We start from the raw sequence: 26,083 nt of genomic DNA, 5'->3' as shown, positions 1-26,083 counted from the left end.
AACTTTACCCAAAAGCCACTTTTCTGCCTCCTCCCTTCCCTCCTCCCCCCTGCCCGCAGCCTTTTGGGACACAGGTCCCAGAATGCAGTGGAACCATTCATAAAGCGCAGCGTGGCTCACGCATGCAAAATGGGAAGCCGACTGTGAAGCTGCAAGGAGTCACTGCCAGCTTCCCACACTAAATCTACCAGCGCCGGGCACCCCAAGACTGATGGGGAACCAGCTCGGGTGAGGACAGCACTGAATTCATGGACAGATAAGTGTCCTTTTATTAAAAGTCAGCAGCTACAGTATTTGTAGCTGCTGACTTTTAATTTTTGTTCCTCTTTAAAGCGGGGGTTCACCCTTAGAGGGCACTTTTCCCCCTTAGATTCCTGCTCGTTATTACTAGGGGAATCGGCTATTTATTTAAAAATATGTGCAGTACTTACCCGTTTACGAGACGCATCCTCTCCGTCGCTTCCGGGTATGGGCTTCGGGAATGGGCGTTCCTTCTTGATTGACAGGTTTCCGAGAGGCTTCCGACGGTCGCATCCATCGCGTCACGATTTTCCGAAAGAAGCCGAACGTCGGTGCGCAGGCGCAGTATAGAGCCGCACCGACGTTCGGCTTCTTTCGGCTATGAGTGACGCGATGGATGCGACCGTCGGAAGCCTCTCGGAAGACTGTCAATCAAGAAGGAACGCCCGCTCCCGAAGACCATACCCGGAAGCGACGGAAGAAGATGCAGCTCGAAAACGGGTAAGTACTGCACCTATTTTAATACAAATAGCCGATTCCCCTAGACCGAACGAGCAGGAATCTAGGGGAAGAAAAAAAAAATTTTTAGAAATGGGTGAACTCCCGCTTTAAGTATTTTTAACTTTTGGAACCCTTATACTTTACTGTTGCTTATGTGTTTTTTATTTTTTAATATCTCTTCTGTAAATATTTCCTGCACATCATTTTTTTTTCACATTAAAACAAATTTAAAAATACTTAAGCTTATTCTCTAAATGCTATAATTAGAAATGGCATAATTTTAACTCTGTAAAGAGATACTATCTATAATGTAAATGTAGCTATATTCCTGTCTGGGTGTGGCAGTGGGAGATATAGACCTGTTTTAAAAGTCTGATTTGCAAGATGCTGTAAATGTGATGTGATGGGTTAACTGCTCAGTTGGCAGTCACTCTCAATCTTCTGGAAATTTGATTGTTGTCCAACAAGTTGCAAAATGTCTGGGCCAGGTGAGAGCATAATCATCAGAAAGATGTTTTTCTCTTTAAAGCTGTTGTCTGAGAACAGTGGTTCTTTTAGCAGCCCCTGCTTCCATGAACTCCTCTTGCAGATAGGTTGGACTTGAACATCCCCCTATGTATAGTGTTCACACCGAATTAAATGTTTAGTAAATGTTTTCTTAACATGGCAAATTTTGACCCCAGTGTTAAAGAGGACTAACTTGTCTACCATAGACTCTATCAACGCTGTAAACGAATGGTTCAATCCAGGGAAAATTGATTAAAAATGCTCCGGAAACACATTATAATTTACCCATCCATGATGCCCTTATCTCCAAATCCTTTCAACAAATTCAACACGATCGCCAGTATAACATTGATATAATTTTCTGTTTTCATTTCTAAGATTATAAAGCAAATCATTTCTAATCCAGTGTTTACCAAAAGCCTTTTTGCGCTGTAATTTTAACTTTCTGTTATGTAAGTAGATTGAGGATTAAAGAGAGTTATTAAATAGTGAATTTGAGATTCGTTTTTAATATGTGTACAAAGAAAAGTATTCTTATAAGATCTAGATTGGTGCTGTTATTTGCAACCCTCCATGGTATTTAAAGCCTGCAGACAACTAGGCTCTGTGTAGTGCCATCAAGCATCCTAAAGAAACGGGGAAACAATAGTAATATATTAGCCAAGATGTCACTCTTGCATACTAAAAGATTGATCACAGGCAAAATGTTTGAAGGAGAACTTGTCATTTCATCCAAAATCAAAATTCCCATACGCTTACAGTATACACACTTATACGTTACCTGTAAATATGTCCCTTCTGTAGACTTTGAAATTCCCAAGCCTGCTGTTGGGTGCTACATTTTAGATGTGACATGAGTAGCCCCAGCAGACTCACAACTGTCAACTGTATTCTCCTTTGCTCCTCCCCTGACAAGAGATTATGTAGGAAGGTGAAGGGAGGAGCAGATGAGTTTTGCCAGCACAGAGGAATTTGATTAAAGAGTATCGAATTGATATACTAAATATCTAATTTAGTATACTAAAGAGTATCCAATTGCCCTAGAGGTTAGTGATTGTGGTGAAGTTTCACTTCAATCATGTCATAGGAAGTAAAAAAAAAAGATTTTTGCTTACATTTGATTAGATGATAGAAATCAGCAGAGCGTCACCTCTTTCACTAGGCGCTGGGACAAAATTCCCTTGCAAAGTGCAACTTCCTTTGTCAATTGAACAGGCTATTATCCCTTAGTAAAATCAACACATTTGTATGTATGTATGTATTTATTATGTTACGCATTATTGTTACCTTATAGATTATTTTCGTTATAAATACAGAACAGACCAAAAGTTTGGACACACCTTCTCATTCAAAGAGTTTTCTTTATTTTCATGGCTATGAAAATTGTAGATTCACACTGAAGGCATCAAAACTATGAATTAACACATGTGGAATTATACATAACAAAAAAGTGTGAAACAACTAAAAAAATATATTTCATATTCTAGGTTCTTCAAAGTAGCCACCTTTTGCTTTGATTACTGCTTGGCACACTCTTGGCATTCTCTTGATGAGCTTCAAGAGGTAGTCACCTGGCGCAGCACCCCATCATTCTCCTTCTTGGTCAAATAGCCCTTACACAGCCTGGAGGTAAAAATAAATGATGGTCCAACTAAACGCAAACCGGATGGAATAGCATGCCGCTGCAAGATGCTGTGGTAGCCATGCTGGTTAAGTATGCCTTCAATTTTGATTAAATCCCCAACAGTGTCACCAGCAAAGCACCCCCACACCATCACACCTCCTCCTCCATGCTTCACGGTGGGAACCAGGCATGTAGAGTCCATCCGTTCACCTTTTCTGCGTCGCACAAAGACACAGGGGTTGGAACCAAAGATCTCAAGTTTGGACTCATCAGACCAAAGCACAGATTTCCACTGGTCTAATGTCCATTCCTTGTGTTCTTTAGCCCAAACAAGTCTCTTCTGCTTGTTGCCTTTCTTTAGCAGTGGTTTCCTAGCAGATATTCTACCATGAAGGCCTGATTCACACAGTCTCCTCTTACCAGTTCTAGAGATGTGTCTGCTGCAAAAGGTGGCTACTTTGAAGAACCTAGAATATGAAATATATTTTCAGTTGTTTCACACTTTTTTGTTATGTATAATTCCACGTGTTAATTCATAGTTTTGATGCCTTCAGTGAGAATCTACAATTTTCATAGTCCTGAAAATAAAGAAAACTCTTTGAATGAGAAGGTGTGTCCAACCTTTTGGTCTGTACTGTATGTCAGGTTAAAATGTACTTAGGTAGACAATGGTTGTTCAGGGGGAACTTGCACGGATGCCAAATTGGGGCCAGCATGTATGTCTTGTGCAGATGCTGCGTGCCAATTGACATGAATGGAACTGATTGCATGCAGATGTACAGAAACACCTGTGCATCCCCTGTGGGCAAAGGAGGCCCTCGCACTAATGTATGCAATAATACACCCGTGTGAATGAGGCCCTAATGCCGATGACTAACTCCATCATTTATGTTCCTTTTATAATCTGATCTGTGTATTAATGAATTGTTTTCATGATTTCTTTCAGCTCGACTTTAGTTTGCTTCTAGACATAACTGCAGCATCTTTCAAGTCCTCTTTTGATGTGCAACCAGGAGACTTCGGTGGCAGCAGATCAACAATGTGGTGAATTACTGAAAGATTGGGCATGTTGGATTCGATGCTAATAGGGTGTGCATGATAAGACGTTGTTTTTATATGGCAGAGTTGGAACCTGGTAGTCTGGTAATTAGTTTTTTTTCCTAGAACAATCATTATTATTTGATGAAAACAAACGTTTATTGATCAAGCTACCCTTTTATTGCAATTCATTTCTAAACAATACAGTTTTTTCATTAAAGTAATTGTTATATTTACTAGCCATACACATAACAATACCATTGTATTGTTATGTGTATGGCTAGCATCCGTGTGATAAGAAGAAAAGCAGTGTTCTCTGCATTTTCCATAACTATATGCCTGTACTTCACAGCCAAACATTTGTAGATACCTGACAATCACACCTATACAATCTGGTTACATGTATCTTTCCAAGGTCCCCCTTTTGAAATTTTATTGACCTCCACTCTTATGGAAAGGCTGTGCCTGTAGGAATATCAGCCTATTCAGCCAAATGAGCATTTCTGAGGTTAGGTATTGATGTTGGACTAAAAGACCTGACTAGCAATTGGTGTTCCAATTTATCCCAATGGTTCAGTAGGGTTAAGGTAAGGGCTTTGTGTAGGCCACTTATTTTCCGCCACACCAAACTCTATAAACCATGTCTTTGGACCTCGCTTTGTATACACAGTCATGCTCGAACAGAAAAGGGCCTTCCTCAAACTTTTAAAATCAAAAGGATCTTTGTGAGCATCTAAAAAAGAAAATATAGATATTTATTGGGATCTAGCTGCTAGAACTTATCACATTCGAATACTAATGTGCTGGAAAAATAAAAACTAATAAATGTGTCGCGCTATTTATCCTCTACTTGAAACAAATTAATTTAATACATTTCATATAACCATAAACCTAACAGAGAATCAAAATGTGCAAAAAGAATCATATGTGCCAATATTTAAATGAGTAAATCCATAAAAATTATTATATAATACAAAATATATCAAAATAAATAATAATGCAGTCCCATCAGTGATAAGCAAATCAATTCATCAATGGTGCCGTGCTTGCACCTATATCTCCTTGTGCTTCTTACTCTGTTAACTTAGTGCTCCATTTATGTGCCAATGTATTAAAGGGGTTGTAAAGGTAAAAAAAAAAATTCCCTAAATAGCTTCCTTTACCTTAGTGCAGTCCTCCTTCACTTACCTCATCCTTTCGATTTTGCTTTTAAATGTCCTTATTTCTTCTGAGAAATCCTCACTTCCTGTTCTTCTGTCTGTAACTCCACACAGTAATGCAAGGCTTTCTCCCTGGTGTGGAGAAAGCCTCTTGAGGGGGGAGGGGGCGAGCAGGAGTGTCAGGACGCCCACTAACACACAGTTCCTTTCTCTATCTGAAAAGTAGAGAGCGTCCTGACTCTCCTGCTTGCCCCCTCCCCCCTCAAGAGGCTTTCTCCACACCAGGGAGAAAGCCTTGCATTGCTGTGTGGAGTTACAGACAGAAGAACAGGAAGTGAGGATTTCTCAGAAGAAATAAGGATATTTAAAAGCAAAATGGAAGGATGAGGTAAGTGAAGGAGGACTGCACTGAGGTAAAGGAAGCTATTTAGGGATTTTTTGTTTACCTTTACAGACCCTTTAAATCACTAGTGCTCCCCCAACAGATGTGTTCTCACCTGATGATGTGTGACCTTACATTTAAGTTTAGTCAGATATCACTTTTTAGTCCTTCTAGGACCAGAGCAGCAGATGCCCATTTTGTCTCCTGTATCTCCTCAAATCATATTGGCGTTCCTTTCCTTATATTTATGGCTCTGATGAAACTGGTATGATTTAAGGAGATATAATGGCAGCCTTTCCGAGGGTTTCCGACTGCATCCCAATGGTCTCTGAGTATTTTCGAGTCTCTCCGGCACCCCCCACCTCTGGCCACATGCGGCATTGCATGCAATGGAAGTCAATGCAGAACAAATTATCTTTGTTTCCATTGACACTATGGGGAAACTTGCTCTGATGTGAGTGCCTTGGATTACAAGCATTTTCCTGGAACGGATTATGCTCATAATCCAAGGTTCCACTGTATATATTCATGAAACTGTTTTTTCCCCCAAAAAACGCATTTGAAAAATTTCTGCGCAAATACTGTGTAACATAAAAAGTTGCAATGACCACCATTTTATTCCCTAGGGTGTTTTCTAAAACAATATATATAATGTTTGGGGGTTCTGAGTAATTGTAAAATTATGATTATTACATATAGGCGAGAAGTGTCAAAATGGGCTTGAGTGACAATGGCTTAATTTCCATAAGTAATATACAAATAATTATTATATATTGTTTCTAACCACTTCAGCCCCAGAAGAATTTACCCCCTTCCTGGCCAGAGCACTTTTTGCGATTTGGCACTGCGTTGCTTTAACTGACAATTGCGTGGTCGTGCAACATGGCTCCCTCTTTCTTTTGGTGGTATTTGATCCCCTCTGCGGTTTTTATTTTTTGCGCTATAAACAAAAAAAGATTGACAATTTAGAAAAAAAAGCAATATTTTTAATTTTTTGCTATAATAAATAAATAAATATCTACAAAAAAATATTTTTTTTTTTCTCAGTTTAGGCCGATATGTATTTTTCTACATATTTTTTGGTAAAAAAAATCACAATAAGCGTATATTGATTGGTTTGCACAAAAGTTATAGCGTCTACAAAATAGGGGATCAAAGTGTGAATAGGAGTGATTGATGTGTCCTCCGTTGCATCCGACACCTCATCCCTATGAGTTATATTATAGGGTTGTGAAAAAGAATGGGAGGGATTATGGCGGTGCCTTAAACAAGTCACAAAAAATTATAGTCAAATCAGTAAATAAATATAAGCATTTTATTGGTAATACAAAAATAGTATTAAAAACATTAACAGTAGACTAGAATTGACATGGGTTATTACAAAGTCCTGACATGTTTCGGCAAAATGTTGCCTTCCTCAGGGGTATGAATCAAAGTATTTTGTACAATCTATTAAAAGATACATACAGGTAATTAGTTCAGAGAATATGAAAAAATGAATGTTTCAAAACAGGGCTGCGTTCTCAGAGAATAAATGAACAAATATGGATCCAATATGTGGAAATTAACCATTGTAAAGAAGCTGAGACAAGCACTGTACCTACCCTGGGTCCACACAGGAAGCAGAGCTATGCTAGCCCTTGCTTGGGGACAGGTTACCACAGGTGGTCCTTTCAATCCCTAATTGGTTCTTTTTGAATTTTTGTTTTTTAGTATGCAATACTAGCCCCCTGCAACCACACTAAGGTCTGATTGGTGTTTTGGGTGACTTTGCGATTTTCTGCATCTGGCTCTGCTTCCTGTGTGGACCCGGGGTAGGTACAGCGCTTGTCTCAGCTTCACAATGGTTAATTTCCACATATTGGATACATATTTGTTCATTTATTCTCTGAGAACGCAGCCTTATTTTGAAACATTAATTTTTTCATATTCTCTGAACTAATTACCTGTATGTAACTTTTAATAGATTGTACAAAATACTTTGATTCATACCCCTGAGGAAGGCAACGTTTTGCCAAAACATGTCGGGACTTTGTAATAACCCATGTCAATTCTAGTCTACTGTTAATGTTTTTAATATTATTTTTGTATTACCAATAAAATGCTTATATTTATTTACTGATTTGACTATAATTTTTTGTGACTTGTTTAAGGCACCGCTATAATCCCTCCCATTCTTTTCACAACCCTATAAAATAGGGGATCGTTTTATGGCATTTTTATTATTCTTTTTTTATTAGTAATGGCGGCGATCTGCGATTTTTATTGTGACTGCGACATGGCAGACACATCGAACACTTTTGATGCTATTTTGGGACCATTGTCATTTATAGCGATCAGTGCTATATTAAAATGCACTAATTACTGTGTAAATGACACTGGCAGGGAAGGGGGTTAACCACTAGGGGGCGAGGAAGGGGTTAAGTGAGTCCTAAGGAGTGATTCTAACTATGTGGGGGCTGGGCTACCAGTGACACAACACTGATCACTGCTCCCGATGACAGGGAGCAGTAGATCAGTGTCCTGTCACAAGGCAGAACAGGGAAGAGCTTGTGGCAGGGGCGTGCGCACATCGGCGGCCCGCGCGCTCACACATTGCTTTGCACAGCCGTGCCATTCTGCCGACATATATCTACTGGCGGCGGTCTGCAAGCGGTTAAGATAATTTACTATATTTTCAAAAACTGTACTCAAGCAGGTGGCTTACCCGACAATCTACTGAAGTTTGAAGTTATAACTTCAAACCAGTAATTTCACAGTAAATAGATAAATAATAAATTATTATCTTATAACATATAGCATAATAATATATGATTTAGCTTGAATATAACAGTACCTTTTAAACAGCAGCAGAATTGGATTTTCCCTCTTAACTGTGTGAGAAAAACATGGGGTTGTGGGTAAATCTTATACCCATAAACCCATGTTTTTCCTTGTGGTTATTGGACAGCTGGGGCTAATGGTACTTTACCATTGGTCCAAGGCTCCAAGCTGTCCATTGAGCTCAGTGCCTCTGACAAGAATTGAGGAGAGGCATTGTGTGAGGGACCTGCCAATAGATTCCGGCTCCGCGCGCACACTGCTGTGCAAAGTGAACAGCAGTAGCTGTCTGTGCATGTGCGTCGGCACGTGCCAATGGCACACGCATGACGGGTGCGTGCACGGCTAAAGCGCGCACGTGCACGCTAGCACACGATTGGCACCATTTTGCCTTTAAAAGTCAGCAGCTGCAGTGACACTTTGCTGTCTGATCTGCAGCGTTGTACCAGTATTCTGTGACCCTGTTGAAACCTGCTACCAGTACCGACCCGGCTCCGCCTGACCACCCGAACCTCTCCAATCCGACGTTTGGCTTGTTCTGACCCCGCTCTGCCGCCTTCCGTTGCCAGACCCCCTTGCCTGAACCTTGACCACGCTTATAGCCTTCAAGAACCTCTGTCTGATCACCTGCTTGACCCGGCCCGTCTGAGCCCGCTACTGTCTGATTGCTCTGTACCTAACCCGGCTTGCCTCATCCAGCTCCTGCTGCCGCTGTTCCAGTACCTGTGCTAGCTCCAGAGTCGCTGACCTTCCACTCCTGAAACAGCTGTCTCCTGTGCCAGCCATCCCTGAAGGATCACCGTCCTGTGCCTGACTGCTACCATCACCCAGGCACTTCTACGTCACTGCGCTCCCGAGCTCGCTGTCCCCACTCCAGCAGCTCCTGAGCCAGGGCTGTAAGAGAGGCCTCCTCCTGCAAACTAGGCTCCGACTACCAGGTACGTTCTTGTACATAACACACTGTGAGCTCAACCTCTCAGTCTTCTGCAAAAAGAGTGTGTCAGCTTGTATTTAAACTGCCCGCTCTGTATGTAGCTTCTGACAGGCTGTGCAAGGAGCCCCGCATCTCTGGTTCCATAGGTCGTAGGAGACCCAAATTTTTACCAGTGGTGAGGTAGGACTAAAACCACGTACATGCGGTCGAATTTCCGATCATCTGATATACCGACCGTGTATATGCCAAATCTGACTTTTTCGTCAGAATTTCCGATGGACTTAGATAGAGAGCAGGTTCTCTATTTTTCCGATGAAAAATTCCGTCTGAGATTTGCCCGGTTAAGTCTGACCGTGTGTATGCGGCATTAGGCTACCTACCCCCAATTTGGGGTCTCTGTGACCTCAGGTCGCCGAGCTACAACCCTCGAAGCTCGTTTTTTTTTTATGTTCATTGCATGTGAAGCTCTGCCTCCCCTGATGGCACGTCCCTGGTATCAACCGTCTCTCTCAGGTTCAAAAGACATGAAAAGAAACTAAAATTCAACAAGGTGAATGAGCCTAATTAAGAATAAATCCAATTATTTTAGGAGTCCTAAATCGAAGAGATGCTAATACCAAGGTGTATGAACACTTTAGTATGATGGCCCATCCCATCTGATCGGATTACTTACCACTCTGCTGGATCCATCCGCGTCTTCTCTCTTATGGCGAGACCAAGCTGTTTTGACCAGTTGTTAAAGCAATGGTCCATCCCATCTGGTAAGGAAGCATTTCTCTTGTTGGTGCAGGTTACATCACTTTCGTTTGAAGAGTTTTTGCTGTATCACTGGGTGTCATCTTCAGTTACTTTTATATGGACTTTCATTGCGCTGCACTTACATATTTTTTTCATTTGCTACATTTGAGGTCGTGATTACCTTTTTTTGTGTTCAGCTTGCAATATTTTTAGTTTAACTGTATTATTTGTGCGCTGATTGTTGCTTTTATTGTTTAATAATCTGACATGCTGGATCGATGGATTGACTTGGTTACATTTAGCCTAGATATAGATGGATCGAATCTAAGTCGGTCTCTGCTGAACCAGCTGAGATTCAATCCATTCATGGCTGGCTTAAGATCTTTAGTGGAAATAGAGTTTTGTTAATGGGGCTTTAATGTAAGGCTGGTAAATGCCTAGTAGCTGCCCCTAAGCAGTTAACTATAGGCTTGTAGTCTCTGGTGAAGTGCTCTGTGGATGCACAACATCTGATGCAAATGTCAGGATTCCTTAAAAACTTTTCAAATGGCTTTGAACACGTTTGAACAGAGGATATGGGTTGTTGTGAATGAGACAGCAGGGGTTTGGGTCTTTTTGACTTTGTTTACTGTTGCTGCTGATAGTGGATGTAACTCATGTCTTTTCTAAGGGAGACATCACTTCTTCAATTTGTTCTAATCTCTCCCATTATAGATTAAGGCCTTCATCTAGCTTGTGTTTATGAACAGTTTTAGGTCTCATAACACAGTCTGCTGACTGAGGACTTCACCATCTGATTACAAAATCAAGTTCTTGCATGGGTTTGATAAGGCTCAGCTCATAAAATTTCAAACAAATTTTCTTTTCGAAAATCAGAAATTTTGTGATTTGATGGTGCCACCATTGATTTTAAAAAGTCTACACCAGTAGGTGGCACTGCAGTGTTACAGTTTGTATTCTATGGTAATGTAATGAGAGGAAGTGTTTGTCTTTCCTTCCTGTGCACTCATTTGTGCTCTCTTCCTATTGCGTGATGATAAAGACATGTTCTGATATTTCTCCATGGCAGTAAAGTATTCTCTGCATCTAAGAAGCTTCCTCGCATGATTTCAATGTCCTGCTAATAGATTATGTGCCCAGCAAACCCAGCAGCACCCAGGCACTGGAAAGAGAGTTCTGCAACTCAGTGAGTACAGTGAATCAGTAAGTACTGTATACAAGCTGCTTAAAGATGGCAAGTAGTTCAGATGAGAAGTTTGCAATTGCAAAGCTGAACAATGCCAATTATCAGCTGTGGAAGTTTAAACTAGAAATTATTCTAACCAAGGATGACTTGTGGCGAGTGCAAACAGACAGACCCACAAGAGGAAAAATAGGCAGGCAAAAGCAACCATAAGCTTACTAGTAGAAGATGACCAGCTTATCCACATAAGAAAAGAGAAAATGACCAAAGGTATGTGGACTTCAGTACATAAACTGCTTGAGCATTCATGCTTAAACAACAAGCTGTTTCTACTAAGAAAGCTGTATAAGATAAGACTAGAAAAAGGCCATCATATGGGTGACCACATTAAAGATATGCTAAAAATCATAGAGCAGTTACCATCTGAGATGCCATCAAATATAACCATATAGTTTCCCTGCTCCTCTGCAGCCTTCCAGAGACATATACTGCTCTTAACGCTTTAGAAAGCAGACTCGAGCAGAAACTGACACTGGAATATGTAAAAGGGAAATGAATCAATAAATATGACAGAAGGAAAAAAAATCCGCACCATGATGACAAAGCTCTTAAGATGTACAAAGGCACAAAGTACAACAAAGAAAGCAGAGCCTGTTTTCGCTGTAAAAGGACCAGTCACTTAAAAAAGAACTGTTCTATCTGGAAAGCCGAGCAGCGAATAATACACAGTGACAATGGTGGAAAATACATAAGCAAAGAAGTAGCCTCATACCTGAAGAGACAAGGAATAGTACATCAGACAACCACACCATATACATGAACAAAACAGTGTAGCAGAAAGGACAGCGTAATGTCTTCTTAGACGATGATGTTTTCTTAGACAAAACACAGTGGGACAATCCCTGCTGATGCCATTGCGTTGCCCTTGAGATACCTAGATGTTAAAACTGCTTTCCTATATGGAGACATAAGGGAAGACCTTGACATGGAGCAACCACCAGGGTTTGAACAAGGAGACAACCTTGTATGTAAACTGCAGAGGAGCCTCTATGGTCTTAAGCAATCTGCAAGGATGTGGAATGATAAAGTTGAACAAAGTACTTACTAAAGAGGGATTCTCAAGAAGTAAAGCATACCCCTGTCTCTACTCCAGGAATTTAGAAGACAGATGGATAAACATCCTTATGTATGTAGATGACATTATAACCTGTTTTGAACAAGAAGGGGATTATTAACAGATATTTCACAAGCTGAAAGGAAATTTTGAAATCAAAGAACTTGAGAACATTAGCTATTATCTGGGAATCCAAATAGAGAAGAAGATGGAAGTTATCTTCTCAACCAATCTCATAAAATCTTGGAGCAATTCATATGCAAGATGCTAAGGAAATGAAAACCCCTATGGAACCAAGCTATCTAAAGACCAATGAAGAAGAAAACTTTCTACCAAACAATGACATGTATTGCAGAGGAATTGGTAAGCTGCTATATGTTGCCACTGTGACAAGACCAGACAGCAGTAATGGGCATACTATGCAGGAAAGTCTCCGCTCCCTGTCAGTGTGACTGGAACGCAGTGAAGAGAGTGATGTAATACCTAAAAGGAACAATTCAGATGAAGTTACGGTTACCAGCAACATCAGATCCAAAACTGGTCGGATATGTGGATGCTGATTGGATCGGGGACTGCACAGACCACAAATCCACAAGTGGATTCATCTTCCAGTATGGGGAAGAAACCATAAGTTGGTCTAGTCAAAAGCAAGCAACTCTCTCGCTCCATCTTCAAGTGAACCAAGCAGCACATGCATGTCAAGTAGTGATATGGATTTGTCAACTTTTTGTGGACATTGGGATAGACATGTCAAACCAATTCCCCATTTATAAAGCTAACCCAATCAGAAAGGGTTAATCCTAGGACCAAGCACATCGATGTCAAGTATCACCTACTGAGGGACAATCAAGAGCAAGGTGCTAATGACATTCAATACTTCCCGTCAGAGGAGATGACTGCCGATGCACCGACCAAGCCTTTGTTGAAGGAACATCATGTTTTTTTCCAGAAGAAGCTGAATGTAATTTGACAGCCCATGCTGTTAAAAAGGGGTGTTAAAAGAAGCAACAGAAAATAGCTTTTTATATTGTGAAGTATGTATTATATCTTTCTACACCAGTAGGAGGCACTGCAGTGTTACAGTTTGTATTCTATGGTAATGTAATGAGAGGAAGTGTTTGTCTTTCCTCACTGTGCACTCATTTGTGTTCTCTTCCTGTTCCATGATGATAAAAACATGTTCTGATATTTCTCCATGGCAGTAAAGTATTCTCTGCATCCAAGAAGCTTCCTCACATGATTTCAATACCCTGCTAGTAGCTACAGCCCCACAAATGGTGCGAAATTCAAAAGAGAATTCCTAGTTACGATTATCAGAAGAAAATTCTTTCGAAATTCAACCCATGTATGGCCTGTTTTAGTGAGGACTTGTAATATGTCTAAAGGTCGATCGGTATTTAGAAGTTTATATTTACTAACACTATTGCATTTCCATATCCTGTGTAATGTGGGAGACCAGATATAGTGAATGCATGGTCCTGGAGATGCATGATCATCAGATAGATTATCAGACATTTCTCTCTTGTTTGAGTTATAATTCTCTTAAAGCTTTGAAGAAGAAATAAAGTAGAATAGTAGCGTCAACCTAACTAATCTTAAAAATGCCTCCCCGCCCCTCCTAACACCTATGCTTACTATCCTGTGTAAAAAAAGATGTATATACTAACCTATTCTCAGCCTGCTCTGGTCATGTGACCTCATGTTCCAGATAGCAAGCAATTGCGCTGCAAGTTTGAAAATTACTTGCCAAGCTATGGCTAGACTTGTCAGCACAATTGCAGCAAGTCCGCATTGTATGACTCCAGATCAACTTTCTTTGCAAACATTCCGCAAGTCTGCTGCAGGTTCTGGTTCAGTTATGTTGTGCTATAGGCATCTCATCACAGGGGTCACTATGGCTGAATTTACATACTGCAGACTTGCAGAGCTCTTGCTGTAGACTCACCACTACAACTTTACTCTTATTAGAGACTTGCCATGCAAATTTGCTACACATTGGAAAAATGTCAAATATAACTTGTGTTTCAAGTGCTCTGCAAGTGTACAACTTGCCAGTAAACATGTGCAGCAAGTTAACAGACTTACAATTCAACAGTGCCACAAATTGCTCTATGACCCGGCCTTGTGTAGTATGTTCTGGCGCTGGATACTGATCAGACAGAGAGAGGGAGAGATTTTTATCTAGCTAGCTAGAGCAGGCAGGCTAGTCAGTTAAAGTTACAGTGTGTAGAGGATATATATACATCCCAGGTGTTGTACATGTATTTATACACTGTATAGTTTAGTTAGATTAGTTCTTCCTAATCTGTCAGGCAGTTGATTGTGTTAGCAGCAGTGTTCTTCTCACGTGTTGTATTGCCCGTGTGCTCAGTGCACCTAAACCTACTTGGTGTATACTGCAAGTGTGCTCATTACTTTGCACCTAAACCCACTTGTGTATACTGCAAGTTTGCTCATTAGTTTGCACCTAAACCCACTTGGTGTATACTGCAAGTGTGCTCATTACTTTGCACCTAAACCTACTTGTTGTTTACTGCACTTGTGCTCTATAGTTTGCACCTAAACCTACTTGGTGTATACTGCAAGTGTGCTCTATAGTTTGCACCTAAACCTACTTGGTGTATACTGCAAGTGTGCTCTGTAGTTTGCACCTAAACTTCTTGGTGTGTACTGCACTTGTGCTCTGTAGTTTGCACCTAAAGATTCTAGAGCAGTGATTTTAATGATGCTTAAATAAAAAAAAAAAAAAAAATGAAAATTCCTTTAAATATTGTACATGCTGGGTGTCTATAGTATGCCTGTGAAAACATCTTTGAGAACCCGGTGTTGTAAAAAATCCTTGGACCTGTGAAAAAATCGAACCGCGTCACTTCCGGTGCTCCTACGTCAGGAGCACAGCTGATCGCGGGTCCACGGCGCATGCGCAGATGCTTTTTTTGGTCCGTGAATATCCTAGACTGGGGTAGGCGGATCAAGCTAAAATCAGAGACTCAGGTGGGCGGGCGGAGGCGGAGCAAGAGTTTTAATGACATTATCGGCAGCACCGCCTCCAGCCCCGTCCCTAAACACACACTAGCCTGCTGCTGAGATTGGAGGATCCGCGGAGAGCGGAGGACATTGTATATAGAGTATGAGATCTCAGTGTATACCTTGTATTCTCTATGGGAGGATCTGCACCATCAGACAATTAGATTCTATCTTCAGATTTTCAGTAAAACTTTGAAAATGAAATCTAGAATCTGATTGGTTGCCGTGCAGAGCGGCACCACATTCTGTCTTCTCCAGTCTTGGTAAATCTTCCCCCCAATATATCACACATTGTAGGGATCACCCTCCCAGCTGTAGGGATCAGACCCCCCATCCTTCCAGCTGTAGGGATCAGACCCCCCATACTCCCAGCTGTAGGGATCAGACCCCCCATACTCCCAGCTGTAGGGATCAGACCCCCTATCCTCCCAGCTGTAGGGATCAGCCCTTCATACTCCCAGCTGTAGGGATCAGCCCCCGATTCTCCCAGCTGTAGGGATCAGCCCTCCGTCCTCCCAGCTGTAGGGATCAGCCCTCCGTCCTCCCAGCTGTAGGGATCAGCCCCTCACCATCCTCCCAGATGTAGGGATCAGCCCCTCACCATGCTCCCAGCTGTAGGGATCAGCCCTCCGTCCTCCCAGCTGTAGGGATCAGCCCTCCGTCCTCCCAGCTGTAGGGATCAGCCCCTCACCATCCTCCCAGCTGTAGTGATCAGCCCCCCCCCATACTCCCAGCTGTAGGGATCAGCCCCCCCCCCATCCTCCCAGCTGTAGGGATCAGACCTCCATCCTTCCAGCTGTAGGGATCAGACCTCCATCCTTCCATCCGGAAGGTACAGACCCCCCATCCTTCCAGCTGTAGGGATCAGACCTCCCATCCTCCCAGCTGTAGGGATCAGACCCCCCATACTTCCAGCTGTAGGGATCAGACCCCCATACTCCCAGCTGTAGGGATCAGACCCCCATCCTTCCAACTGTAGGGATCAGACCCCCATCCTTCCAGCTGTAGGGATCAGCCCCTCTCATCCTCCCAGCTGTGGGGATCAGACCCCCCATCCTTCCAGCTGTAGGGATCAGACCCCCATCCTTCCGGGGGTCTGACGTTACCTACTATGATATGACAATCTCACATATATATCTGCATAAAGTTACATAGTTATCTCATTTAGCTGGTTGAAAAAGACACTAGTCCACCCTGTTCAACAAACATAGAATAACCCCCCCCCCCCCCACACACACACACACACAAATCCATATACACTATCCTACACCCACAGTTGATCCAGGGTAAGGCAAAAAAATCCTCCAATAAAGCATGATCCAATTTGCTCCAGCAGGGGAAAAAAATTCTTCCTGATTCCCCAAGAGGCAATCAGATATTCCCTGGATCCACTTTACCTATAAAAACCTACTGAAAGCAGACTAAATATTTTTATGTCTCATGCCAAAATGCTAGCAATAAAAAGGGACCAAATTCCTGTCTTTGAAAAAACATGAAATCCTTGGATTAACTACCACTTATCACCATTCTGCGATAACATAATTCTCATGCCATGGTAGCTGACAACCTTACTCAGATAAAAGTAACTTATAAACCCAAACTCTTAGAACCTAGCTGTTAAGCTCTGTACACACGATCGGTTTGTCCGATGAAAACAGACCGATGGACTGTTTTCATCATACAAACCGATTGTGTGTGGGCCCCATCGGTGAAAAAAATATATGGAACATGTTTTAAATTTTTCCTATGGATAAAAAAAGATAGAAAAAAAACGATTGTCTGTGTGGAAGTCCATCAGTCAAAAATCATGCATGCTCAGAATCAAGTTGACGCATGCTCGGAAGCATTGAACTTAATTTTTATCAGCACGTTGTAGTGTTTTACGTCTCCGCGTTTTGGCATGGTCGGATTTTTGATTGATGGTGTGTAGGCAAGACTGATGAAAGTCAACTTCATCGGATATCTGATGAAAAAATCCATCGAATTAGATTCCATCAGATATCCGATTGTGTGTACAGGGCTTTACCCTACTCTTTGCTGTGAAGATCATAATTTTATTTTTACATCCTCAGACAAAAAGCCATGTTACCTGTGCCAATCCAGTGAACTCCTGCACTTTCTTTTCTATCTCTCCTACTTCTCTTTCCTACTCTTCCTTGTAGCTCTCTTTTTCTGTGTGTCCCTTTTTTTTTTCTTTTAAAATTTTATTTTTGGTTCTATTTTTTCCTTTTTCCATTTTTTCTTTTTCTTCTGAATAGTAATAAAGTATTATTCTACTTAACAGTTTTAATAGTTCTGGTCCAAGCTATTACCTCTTACAGTAGCAGAATTTTTACCAAAGTCAGTTATCTTACGTTTTATTAACTAATGTACTTTTTCTATAGTAGTTAATTAATCTACCTATCGGTAGTTTACTGATGGACCTTAGAGTTTTACCATTTTTGTTAAACACGTATGGCTCATTGTAATATTGATTACAACTGTATTGTAACATACTTGCTTATTCAATCAATAAAATACTTTGACAAGGAAATCAACTTTCTTCTAAAGGCTAGCTTAGACAGGCTCTAGGAAGCCCTAGGTATCCCTCAGCATTCCTTATGTTGCACTCACACTGACACTTCTAACCAGTGAGTGTACTGTGACTTGGAAGAGGGGGTCCTGGTTGTTGCCGGGGACACTATAGTCCAGTGTAAGTGAGTGCAGACCAACAATGGAGTGGCAAGGGAGTTCAATCTCAGGCACAGTTCAGTTTAAATGGTCCTAATATGAGTGCACCCTTATGCCGCATACACACGATTGGACATTCTGACAACAAAACTGTGGATATTTTTCCAACGGATGTTGGCCTTAAACTTGTCTTGCATGCACACGGTCACAAAAATGTTGTCGGAAATTCCGAACGTCAAAAACGCAGTGAGGTACAACACGTACGACGAGCCGAGAAATCTGATAGGAACAACTGATGTAAAGGGGCACTCTGATAGGGATGTCTGATGTAAAGGGGCACACCTAATATAGAGGGGCACTCTGATGGCCACACCTAATGTAAAGTAGCACTCTGATGGGCACACCTGATGTAATGGGGACACCCGATGTAAGGGGTCACTGTGATGGGGAACCTTATAGAATGGGGACAAATGGGGCCATCAAATGTAAGGGGGCCTTCTGATGCAGAAATCTGATGTAGGTGGGGATACCTGATGAAGGAGGCACTCTGACCGAAATACCTGATGTAAGGTGGAACTTTGATGGGAAAATATTAATTTAGGGGGCACTCTGATGGGGACACCTGATATAAGGGGGTACTCTGATGGAAACTGATTCATGTGGGCAGTCTGATGAAGTCACTCAATGTAATGAGTTACTCTGGTAGAGGCACTTGATGTAAGGGGGGACACTAATGGGGATATTTACTCTTACATCGTTTTACCAGAGTGTGTGGAGGAAACAGTAACCAAAACGCCAGAGTGCATGGTTTGCCCCAAAAAAAGGGAAAGTAGACTGTACAATCTTTCTGAGTCATAGCACAGGCTTGAGATTTGGATCTCGGGCAGAAGAAAATTTTAGTGACCTACTTGAAGTTTAATTCAATACCCCTGACCTATGAGATAAAATGCCTAACATCTATTAACATCTAATATTTGGTCTAGTATTTGGTCTTAAAATGCTGGTCATTTAAATCCATGAATATATTCTTCTCTCTGTATTGTTATCAGCTCAGGCGTTTTGAAAACAAATTATGTTTTGTATCTAGAGATAGCCAGTCAGGAATGTGTACTTTTTTACAAGCTAAACTACTTTACAATAGGGTAATAAAGCCAGCCTGATGCTATTAGCCAGGATGGATACCTGCTTAAGGGTTCTAATGACTTAATCCTGGAAACTGGAATGTTATATGAAAGCTATTAAAACACCAGACTTGGATGCTTATTCACTTATTGGCTTAGGTCCTGTTAATGAGGTTTGTGATAGGCATCATTAACAAATTCCTGTTTATTAGTTATCTGCTAGATAATGTTACAACCGAGTGGATAATGGCCATTTCTGAGTTGAATCATGAGGTTATAACAGGTGTCATAGTACCTGTGAAGTGTGCGTACCTGAGTGTTGTCTGAGTAGTGTGTGTGGATAGTTAGTACTTGTGTATTGTGTACTTGTGTATTGTGAGTGCACGTAGGTCCGTTGGTCTGCAAGTGCACGTAGGTCTGCGATTGGATGTAGGTCTGCTGGTCTGCAACTGCATGTAGTTCTTTTGGTCTGCGAGTGCACGTATGTCCATTGGTCTGCGAGTGAACGTAGGTCTGTGAGTGCACATAGGTCCATTGGTCTGCGCGTGAATGTAGGTATGTGAGTGCATGTAGGTCTGCTGGTCTGTGTGTGCACATAGGTCTCCTGGTCTGCGAGTGCACGTAGGTCTGCTAGTCTGCGAGTGCATGTAGGTCTGTGAGTGCACGTAGGTCCATTGGTCTGCGAGTGCACATAGGTCCGTTGGTCTGCGAGTGCACATTGGTCTGCGAGTGCACATTGGTCTGCGAGTGCACATAGGTCCGTTGGTCTGCGAGTGCACATTGGTCTGCGAGTGCACGTAGGTCCGTTGGTCTGCGATTGTACGTAGGTCCGTTGGTCTACGAGTGCACATAGGTCTGCGAGTGCACGTAGGTCCGCTGGTCTGCGAGGGCACGTAGGTCTGCAAGTGCACGTAGGTCTGCTGGTCTGCGACTGCACATAGGTCCGTTGGTCTGGCGAGTGCATGTAGGTCTGAAAGTGCATGTAGGTCCGTTGGTCTGTGAGTGCACGTAGGCCTGCCAGTGCACGTAGATCTGTTAGTCTGCGAGTGCACGTAGGTCGGCAAATGCACGTAGGTCGGCGAGTGCACGTAGGTCTGTGAGTGCACGTAGGTGCATTGGTCTGCGAGTGCACGTAGGTCTGCAAGTGCACATAGGTCCATTGGTCTGCACATAGTTCTGCGAGTACCTGTGTATTGTCTTGTTGAGTACTTGTGTATTGTCTTGTTGAGTATTAGTGTCAGGAAGCTATAATCCCCAATCCTCATTTAATTAATAGGTACGATGCCCGGCGGGTGTGGAGAGGCAACTCAATGTACATCTTGCGGGATGTATGTGTTCCTTTATCATCCGATCCAGGGCGAATACTGCTGTGCAAAATGTAAGCACATTGTTTCCCTGGAAGCCCAGGTTCTGAATCTGGGGAAGCAACTGTCAGCACTGAGAAAACCCTCCAAACTAAAGGAGAGCCAGGAATGTACCCAGCAGGTGCCAGCAGGGGCCAGCACAGAGGTGGGTGGAGACACTAGAAAATAGTAGATGGGTGACAGTCAAGATGGGTAGAGGGGAAAGTGCCAGGGAGGCTGATCCAGGACTGGAGCATCCCAGTAAGCACGCTCCATTGAGTGACATTGGTAAAACCATTCAGGGACCAGCGCTGCTGGAGCTGAGGGACTTTTCTAGCTGCCAGGGGAAGAACTCCTCCAGTGAGAGTGGGGGGGAAGCGAAGGGAAAGGAAAGATAGATTCTGGTGGTAGAGGACTCAATTCTTAGGACAGAGATGGCAATCTGTAACAAAGACCTGAAGCTCCAAACTGTATGTTGTCTACCGGGCACTCGAGTTCATCACATCACGGATCTGGTGGACAGATTACTGGGAGGGGCTGGGGACGGCCCAGCTGTCATGGTGCACGTTGGCACCAATGACATAGTCAGAGGCAGATGGAGTGTCCTCAAGAACAATTAAAGGGACTTGGGAGCTAAATTGAGGAAAAGGACCTCCAAGGTAGTATTCTCAGGAATACTACAGATACTTTGAGCAGGGCCGGATTAACAATGGGGCTGATGGAGCTGCAGCTCCAGGCCCCTTTCTCAAGATAGGCCCATTTGCCCAAAAAAAAAAAAAAAAAAAATGTTTTTTTTTTTTTTTTTTAAGATCGAATTTGGGGGGTTGTAGCTCGATGACCAGAGGTCACAGAAACCCCACATTTGGGGGTAGGCATGGGAAGACCTACCCCACAACTGGTTAAAATATGGGACGGCTATCATTTATGGTTCCGGAGATACGGGCCTGCTTGCACAGCCTGTCAGAAGCTACATTCAGAGCGGCCAATATAAATACAAGCTGACACACTACAGCAGACTGATAGGATCACAGTGCTTATAATAATTATTTGTATATTACTCATGGTAATTAACCCCTTGTCACCCAGGCCAATTCTGACACTTCTCTACTACATGTAAAAATCATCATTTGTTTTTTGCTAGAAAATGACTCTATGGTGGTCTTTGCACTTTTTATGTTGCACGGTATAGAGCTGCATGATTCTGGCTAAAATGAGAATTGCAATTTTTTTGCTTAGAAGATAGATCACGATTCTCTCACGATTGTTGCGGCGTAACATCATCTTTCACATTAAAACAAAACAAAAAAAAAAAATGGGCTAACTTCACTTTTTTGTTTTTATGGTTTTTATTATTCATTGAAGTGGGAAAATGCAGTGTGACATAAAACAATGCAGCAATAGCCATTGTATTCCCTAGAGTCTCTGCTAAAATATATATAATGTTTGGCAGTTCCAAGTAATTTTCTAGCAAATAATATTGCTTTTTAACTTAAGAAACAAGTGTTGGACTTTAAGTGGTTAAATTTAGTTACAATGTTAGTTAGTTACAATGTTTCATTTTGTTTACAAACTTCGCAGACTGCCTAGATTTGTTCTTTACACACAGAAGTTTATCCCTTTGATCTAAGAAGGAAGTGTCAGTTACAATGTTTCCTGTTAAAAACTTGGCAGACTGCCCAGATATTTTCTTTTGACAGCTGAAAGTCTCTCCACTTGTTACATGAAAGAATCAGCAAACTCTGCATTGAAGATCGTCAGGGGGGTTGAATCGAGATCACGATTTTTTTAACGATTAAATGTGCAGCTCTAGCACGGTATTTGCGCAGCAATTTTTCAAACATGTTTTTTTGGAAAAAAATGTTTCATTCATTAAAAAAACAGTTAGTTAAGTTAGCACAATTTTTTTTGGTATCCTAAGCGATGCTTTACATTTTTTTAGGTTACATGTTTAGAGTTACAGAGGAGGTCTAGTACTAGAATTATTGTTCTCGCTCTAACGATCGTGGCGTATGTAACCTGTGTGTATCTGGCTCTGATACTACCAGTGCCTACCCAGCCACTGACTAGTATCTCTCCCCAGCCTGTCCCCACACACCCTCTCACCTGCTGACCTGTGGATGGGGGAATCACTCCTGCAGTGTTATTGTGTTCTGCCAGTGCGTACAATGATCAGTGTTGCTAACTTTAGCTGGCAGCACTGATTGTCTTGGGAAAAACCTAACAGGCTGGTTGTACTCAAGTTGATTAATAGATTGACTTGTGTAAAACCAGCTAGCCCATACATAGATTGACTATGGCTGGTCTCTGCATAATTGGCGTAATTTCAATCCATGTATGACCCGCTTAACCACTACTCAGTCCCTAAATATCCTTCCACTCCTGTACATAGTGCTCACTGTCATACTCTCCACACTACTTTCCTGTACATAGTGCCCACTGTCATACTCTCCACACTTCTCTCCTATACATAGCGCCCACTGTCATACCCTTCACACTCCTCTCCTGTACATAGTGCCTGCTGTCATACACTTCTCTCCTGTACTTAGTGCCCACTGTCGCACCCTCCACACTCCTCTCCTGTACATACTGCTCACTGTCATACCCTCCACACTCCTCTCCTATACATAGTGCCCACTGTCATACCCTCCACACTCCTCTCCTATACATAGTGTTCACTGTCATACCCTCCACACTCCTCTCCTATACATAGTGAATGAATGAATGAATGAATGAATGACTTGTATAGCGCAACGCATGCGAACTGAATCGCCTCTGGGCGCTTTTTCCAGCCAGTATCTGCTTGGCTGGTGCGGTCATTTTTACCCCGTAGGATCATGACACACTAAGGACACACAGTCATACACACATATATACATATATACTGGGCCAATTTGGACGAGATCCAATTTACCTACCAGCATGTCTTTGGAGTGTGGGAGGAAACCGGAGTACCCGGAGGAAACCCACGCAGACACAGGGAGAACATGCAAACTCCAGGCAGATGGTGTCGTGGTTGGGATTCGAACCAGCGAACCTTTTGCTGCTAGGCGAAAGTGCTACTCACTGCACCACTGTGCTGCCCACTATCATACCGTCTACATTCCTCTCCTGTACATACTGCCCACTGTCATACCCTCCACACTCCTCTCCTGTACATACTGCCCCATCATACCCTCCACACTTCTCTCTGGTACGTACTACCCTCTGTCATACCCCCTCACTCTTCCTGTACATACTGCCCATTGTCATACCCTTCACACTCCTCTCCTGTACATAGTGCTTTTTTCCGTACCCTTTGTACTCCTCTCCTGTACATAGTGCCCACTGTTAGACCCTCCACATTCCTCTCCCTCACCTGCACATACTTCCCACTTATATACCGTCCATACTCCTCCCCTATGTCGCTTACCCACAAAAACTGTTCTTTAAAATTATACTGAATATCCTCAATGTTACCAGCTCTAGAATGGACACACTTTTGTTAGTTCAACTAAAGGAAATATCAGTTCTCATATTTGTTCAGTCCCATTATTAGTACTCATTTAATTTTGTGATTACTACTATGATGTATAGAGGAACATCGGGGATCTCAGCTACTCTAAATATAGCACTTATATAAAAAAGTGGCCCTGAAAATATTTTTTAAATGTTGGCAACTGTGCACTTAGGCACTGCCCAAGGGCCACCGTCCACCGGGTTAGTAGGGGGGCCCCATGAGAGGCTCCTGGGATCCTGTGATAATAAAGCGGTAGTAAACTTTCCTGACATTACTACTTTTTAGAGGCCCTGGGGTAGGTTATGCCACAACGTACAAGTATGCACAGCATATTAGCACATTAGTGTACACTTACATTTTCAGACTGAGCCCTCCAGTGCTGCGATGAATCAGGCGGGGCCTGGACACTTCCATCTTCACCCGGTCTTCCTTCTGGGTTCTGTGCCTTTGGTCACTTGCCTTGGCTGGGCTGCGTTCATGTCATTCCCACGCATTTATTTATTATTTATTACACCCCATTCACACCTCCGCGACAAAACGCCCGACGCCGGCCGCTCGTGCCGCTGGAGGGGAGAATTCCCATTGCTGTCTATGAGATGGTTCACATCTCATAGACGCCGTACACCTGCGGCATGAAAAAAAGTCCCGGACCCTTTTTTTCAGGCGGCATTGGCGTTCGGCCATACAAAGCAATAGGAAGGATTTGTAAAAAAAAAGTTACACTATTCGCGGCAAAATACGCCGCGTACGCGGCGTTACTTGTCGCGGAGGTGTGAATGCAGCCTAAAAGGCCCCACCAAAATCCTCAGCACCAGGCCCATGATGTTCCTAATCTGGCCCTGACATCGAGCCACACCAGAAAGGCAGAGGGAGATTAGGGAAGTAAACAAGTGGCTGAGGAGCTGGTTTAGTAAGGAGGGGTTTGGGTTCCTGGAGGACTGGACAGACTTCTCAGTCGATAACCAGTACTGTAGAAGGGATGGGTTGCACCTAAATGAGGAGGGTGCAGATCAGCTTGGAATGAAGATGACTAGGTGACGGGGGAGGGTCCAGAGGTAGAGATATTCAGCGTGGAACATATTACAGAGGGTAGTATTGGGGGCATTAGTGGTAGGGTAACCAAAGCACATAAACCCAAGGTAAGTATAGTAGCAAGTCCTAGTTGCAATCTCAGAACATCCAATAAGAGGATAGTATGCGACCGGTCTAAACTACGTGGCATGTTCACCAATGCCAGGAGTCTGGTGGACAAGATGGGTTAACTAGAGATACTGTTGTACGAGGAGGATTTGGATTTTGTGGGAATTTCAGAGACCTGATTCAACAGCTGTCATGATTGACTGGCAATCATTCAAGGGTATACCCTTTATCGCAAGGACAGAGAGGGTAAAAAAGAGGGAGGGGTATGCCTATATATCAAGCATAATGTACAAGTGAATGTAAAAGATGACATCACTAAGGGAGCTAGGGAGGAAGTGAAATCCTTATGAATAGAGCTCCACACAAGCGGAATTTCTGTCGGAAAAAAGTTGGATGGTTTTTCCGACGAAATCCTGCTCAAGCTTGGCTTGCATACACACAGTCACACAAAAGTTCTCTGAACCTTTGAGCGTTAAGAACGCAGTGACATACAACGCTACAATGAGGCAAGAAAGGTAAGTTTATTTCTTCCGAGAATGCGTCAAATTGTTTCCGAGCATGTGTGTTTTTTTCCAGTTGGAATTCCATACAGACGAACACATTTTCCAATAGGATTTTTTTCCATCTGAAAAATAGAGAACCTGCTCTCTATCTGTCAGAAAAAGTCAGATGGGGCATACACACGGTCAGAAAGTCTGACGATAAGCTCCCATCTGACTTTTTCAATCGAAAATCCGATCGTGTGTACATGGCATAAGGAGGAAATAATACTGGAAGTATGATATAGGCCCCATAACCTGAGAGAGGAGGGGGAGACAGATCACCTATCACAATTTGGATTAGCAGCAAGGATGGTGTTATCATAATGGGGGATTTTAATTATCCAGATATAGACTGGGTGGAGGGAACCACGCATTCATCTAAATCTCGCCAGTTTCTAAATGTCTTGCAAGACAATTTTATGGGTCAGATGCACCAACTAGAAATAAAGCGTTACTGATTACCATCAATACAGACCTGATAACGGATGTGGAAATACGGGGCA

General features: G+C 42.5%; 1 protein-coding gene across 1 annotated transcript in view; it reads left to right on the top strand.

The window, feature by feature from the left end:
* Positions 1 to 26,083, top strand: part of GPRIN2 (G protein regulated inducer of neurite outgrowth 2) — a 74,780-nt gene that overhangs the window by 28,801 nt on the left and 19,896 nt on the right. Inside the window, exon 2 of the mRNA XM_040320746.1 lies at positions 3,819 to 4,015. The gene's annotated coding sequence lies outside the window, so the exon portion shown is untranslated. The remainder of the gene's footprint in view (positions 1 to 3,818; positions 4,016 to 26,083) is intronic.

The sequence above is a fragment of the Rana temporaria genome, chromosome 8, assembly GCF_905171775.1.
Source record: "Rana temporaria chromosome 8, aRanTem1.1, whole genome shotgun sequence".
Lineage (NCBI taxonomy): Eukaryota > Metazoa > Chordata > Amphibia > Anura > Ranidae > Rana > Rana temporaria.
The sequence above is the reverse complement of the archived record's forward strand: the minus strand, read 5'-3'. Positions and strand labels throughout refer to the sequence as shown.